Source organism: Trichosurus vulpecula, chromosome 4, assembly GCF_011100635.1.
Source record: "Trichosurus vulpecula isolate mTriVul1 chromosome 4, mTriVul1.pri, whole genome shotgun sequence".
In the NCBI taxonomy this organism is placed as follows: domain Eukaryota; kingdom Metazoa; phylum Chordata; class Mammalia; order Diprotodontia; family Phalangeridae; genus Trichosurus; species Trichosurus vulpecula.
This window is the reverse complement of record NC_050576.1, coordinates 288,546,478-288,551,507: the sequence shown is the minus strand read 5'-3', so window position 1 is coordinate 288,551,507 and position 5,030 is coordinate 288,546,478. Positions and strand designations below refer to the sequence as shown.

At 37.6% G+C, this 5,030-nt stretch overlaps 1 pseudogene; it reads right to left on the bottom strand.

The window, feature by feature from the left end:
• Window positions 1-1,437: 1,437 nt before the first annotated feature.
• Window positions 1,438-4,152, bottom strand: LOC118847129 (annotated as a pseudogene).
• Window positions 4,153-5,030: the final 878 nt, after the last annotated feature.

Below are 5,030 nucleotides of genomic sequence, written 5' to 3'. Positions count from 1 at the left end.
TCAAAAAATTCATGGAAAAGAGCAGAACTGGAAGTAAATACTTCTTTTTAAAAGAAATGCATGTGGATTCTTTGAACTGTAGCCAGTGAGCTTTAAATAATTAACTTTTACATAGTGCTTTAAACTTTGCAAAGCACTTTAAAAATATTACTCGTTCGATGTTCATAACCCGGGGATGAAGGCGCTATTGTTATCCCCATTTTACAGGTAGAAAACTGAGCTTGTGAGAAGTTAAGTGACTTGCCCAGAATCACATAACTAGAAACTGTTTGGGGCAGGATTTGAACTCAAGTCTTCCTGACTCCAAGTCCAACAGTCTATCCACTACACCACGTAACTGCCTCTTTTGATCCTTGGCAAAAACCTGGAATATATTATAGAAATGGTTTTTGAGCAATTAAAAAGGCAAGTGATGGTCATTATAAGTAACTATATTCATGCCGTACTAAACTTATTTCCTTCTCTTTTTCCCTTACAGGTTTACCTAAATTTCAGTGAGGCATTTAAAAAAGCATCTCATGACTTGCTTTAGGACAAAATGGAGACATATGAGCTGCATGACTTTTTTTTTAATTTTAAGTTTTAATTTTATTTATAAAAATCTTACAAAGCAGTAGAAAACTTTTAGCAGGCTAGCTTAGCTACAGTACTTTAATCTGACAAGGACTTTTCCAAGTATAAAATTCTGGAGATCAATAGAGATGGCTATAATTCTAAGCATTCACAGGCTTCTATATCCTTTGAATAGGAGACTAGATTACAGAACACAATAATATTATAAACTAACTTACAAGAAGTAGTAATTAAAAGACTCTTGTGAGCACGATCCTTTTGCTTTACTCTTAAAAGATAAATGTGAAGTATGGCATCTAATAACAGATTAGCAACGAATATATATTTATACAAAGCAGTTATCTAAGGACAAGTGTAAGAAAACATTGAAGCTTGATGCTTTTTATTTTGATGCTTACTCACTTAGGGTTCAGGATTTTTAGTTAGTGAGTTCTCTGGATGTGTAGAGGAGTCTTCTATTCTGCCTTCTTTTCTCCCATCATTTAAAATGTGAAAAAAGATGGTGCCTGAAGGTTATTTGAAACCCTAGGACTAGAGGAGGGCATGTGACATTAAAAATCTAGGTTCAAGGATTAAGAAGCTGTACTTAATTAAACAAAAAAGAGTTTGGGAAAGATCATTTTAGAAAATTTGCCAGAGTTCATAAATGAGACATTGGTAAGCTGATAGTATCACTATTTCAATGATGGTAGTTAGTAGCAGGTTAATACGACAGCTCCAAAGATGTATCTATTATAAGTACATATAAGAACAGAGTTAGCACAGACTGGATGAAATTTACAACAACAAAACAAATATAAAAATATTTACAGAAGCATAGAAGATTCATAATTAAGAATATCTACAGAATGCTTGGCAGATTGTTTAGTCCCCAAGCATGACTAGTCCTCTTCAAGTCCCAAGGACACAATCTTTCTTTTCTTTCCTTTTCTGCTCATATTTCCTTCATTGCTCTTCTCTGGTCTGGAGATGTGGCTGTTTGTAAGGTTTGTTTTTTTGTGAAATTCAATTCTATTGGTTATTTCATTCAGAGCAATATTTTCTTTAGATTCCCCCCATGGTTTTAGCCTCTCTTTGTGTGGCTCATAGAGAAGTGGACAAGAAAGACTTGCTTTGAGATCAAATATTGGTTCTTTTTTATTGACTCATCTGTGCTGCCTCAGCTATAAAGTTGAATGGGCTAACAGCTGGAGTATGTTCACTCTTGGCTTGACTGGATTTCTTTTCCTTATTCTTCATCAGGAGCCTTGTTCAGGTTGGGAGTCAAGCATGCTGATAATATGGAGGCTTTCTGCCTGGAGTCTTGGTCAGTGAATGTTTATGCTCATTATCTATAGTAGCCTCTGAGAAACTGACATCCATTTTGTTAATTGAGAGGGTAGATAACTTGAACAGTTTCTGACACAAGATTCGAAGTCCCAAGAGATGCATGAAGTGAGCATCATGGACTGAAAGGAATGCAGGTAGAAGAGGGCCAGCCTCTCTGAGTAACTGGGCTTATTACCCTCTTGCTAAATGAACTTTTCTTGGAATTACCGTAGGGAGTTCCAGTTGGGTTAGCGTTTTTTAGCTAATATCTTTAATTCCTTCACTGATTTGTTAAGGACTTCCATATATTTCTTTTTTTAGCCAATATATTTGTCAATAGATTCCATTTCTTTAAAATGATCTTCATGAATCTTCTTAAAACTTGGAGTTATAAATATTGTTTTCCTTTTCTTAGGTTTGGAGAAACCATCCCTATGATAAGGGCCCTTTCCTCCTGACAGGATATTTAAAAGTGTATCACCTTCCATTTCATTTTCTTCAGAGCAAATCATCCATTTGTTCTTTTGGTTATCTTTGGATGGCTTTGTGGCCTTTGCAATGGCTAAGATATTCTCCTTTTGATATTTTTTGGTCTGGGAGACCCAAGATGATCACTTTCTATCATCTCTGAATGATTCTGTGTAGTATTAATGTGGTCAAAGATCTTTCCCACCCATTCAATAGGCCTCAGGTGGGGCTAGATGGGAAAGCTTGATTATATCTTTGTAAGTAGGCCTAAAGCCTCTACTTACCAAGCACTAAGCCTATTTGAGCATGAAGCCCTCAGGGCCCTAAGGGGAGTTGCTAAGACCAGAGCCAATGGTCTGTGCACTGAACTCTAGTCAATCATGAATTCAGCCAGTCAGAGACCTGAGTTCTGGCCAATCAGACACACCTGGCTAGGACTGTATATAAGGAGAACCCAGAGTGTGAGAGAACCAGAATTGAAGAGGGATAGAACTGAAGGGAAGCAGAATTGAGAAGCAGACATCAAAAAGACATTGAGGCAGCGACATCAAGAGGGTGCCGAAGAGCAGACATTGAGAGAGCCAGCATCTACAAAGCTGCAGAAGAGAGCGCTGAGCGGAGAGTTAGTGACTGTTTACAGGAAGGCCCTAGCAAGGGAGAAGGTCATAGGCCTCCAAGGTCCCTTCTAGTTCTGAAATTTGATGATTCTATGTCCCCCATATTTAAGCATACACACGGGAGTATGAAAGAAGATTTACCCCTACATTCTTACAAAAATCTCCCCACTTTGTCTTCTAGTTGCAGAGGCATGATCCAGCAATCAGAGATCCATTCTTTTTGAGTTTAATAACGTCGTTTTTCTCCATGTCCTCTAAGCTCTAGAGGGAACCCTTGTGATGTCACATGGCTTCTGCTACATAGACAATCAAATAGTAGGACTTCTACTATAATTCATACAACTTTGTGGAATTTCACTAATCTTGACATTTTTCCCCCTCTTTTAAAACCACTGTATACTAACCTTTTGTTTCTAAAAAGCAGCTTTAAAGTTGTCTTCCATTTTCATAGATGTTAGCACCTCAATAGAAAAACCTATCACAAATTGATATCCTGATTAGCATGTTTGGTGAGCTTTAAGCCACCAGTTTTAAAAACAATTTATTTATTTCCTTGAAAATGGCTTTTCTGACTGCCCAATCTATGTTTTAGGAGAAAGACTGAAGGAGAGTGAGACAGGGGCTGGGTGGAGCTTAAGGATTGAACCCGAAAAGAACCAGGGGCTCTTAAGAAGCCCAGTTGGTGCCCTGATTCTTCCCCCTGCGTCTCTTATTTTCCTTTTTGTTCCACCCATACATCCTTTACCTAAATCTGTCAGGTTCAATCTTGTGCTCAATTGCATGCATTCACATACCCTCAACCCCCTTATCAAATTTGCCCTTTCTCCAAAAGTCAGCATTTTACAATCCCAGCCTAATGACAGTGAAGTGGTCTGGGATGAAACATCTTCCTACTTTAATTATAGCAAAGATTTGCTCATACTTAAATCTTATGATTGTACAGTCCATACATTATTAAAAGAGTGAAGCTACTGAACCCTTGAACTATGAAATGACAGCTCTCCTAGGCAACTGACAGCTTTTAAAACTGCCTGTTACCCAGCCAGACTTAAGGATCAAAGAATATTGCCATTATGACCTTGACGCACCTATTTCTCACTGGGGCTTTCTGCTTCTTGTCCCATCTTTTCTGACCCCTGACCTTGGAGGTTTCTGGGAAAACAGGGCAAAAAGGATTAAACGGCATGATATACTATTACTGACCCAGGGAAAATAAGGAGGATAAATAACTACAAGCAAACAATGGCAATAGATGCTGAAACAACTACTTTATATGAAGGGGCATACGTGACAAATGATCTTGGGCAAGAAGAGTGGTAGTGAGATGGGAAAAATGATACAGTGACCCAAGACTGTTCAAACTTTCCATCTTAATAGTCAATGAATGAGCAACTAAATAGACTTGCTATAGAAAAGAACATTCTATTACTTGGGAGTAAGGGGTGGGGTGCTATTTCCTACCTTCATCTACCTTAAATATCTATCATTTTTTGTTGTTGATGGGTAGGCATCTTCTTTTGACATTCTTAAATTTTCCAAACAAGATTTCAGCTCCTCCCTCTCTTTCTGGAAAGGCATTTGCTGGTTAGCATTGAGAATCTATACCATATTCCTCTTTTATCCCCAAGGAAGTTCTATGTGTTGTTAAATGCTAAAAGTCAAAATTATCAATTGATGAATGAGTGTTAAACAGTGTGTAATGCTATAGATGATAGAAGATGTAGCGGATGTTGCCCTCTATAAGGTCTTACCCCCTCGCTGGACTTATAAGACTAAATACTCTTAGAATTACAGTGAACTGTTCCATAGAATACATATTTATATAATAATAAACTCATCTCAAATTGATGGCAAAGACCTAAATCCAGCTCTTTAATACCAAGTCAAATCCTGCTTCTGCCACTCTTTCTTATGATGTTGGGTAAATCCCTTTTTATCTATATGAGTCTCAGTTTTCTCAACTGTAACATGAGCAAATTAGACCAGACGACTTAATATGACCTTTCCAGTTTTCAATCTATGATCCAATAAATATTTACTTGTGATGCTATATGGCAGCAACTC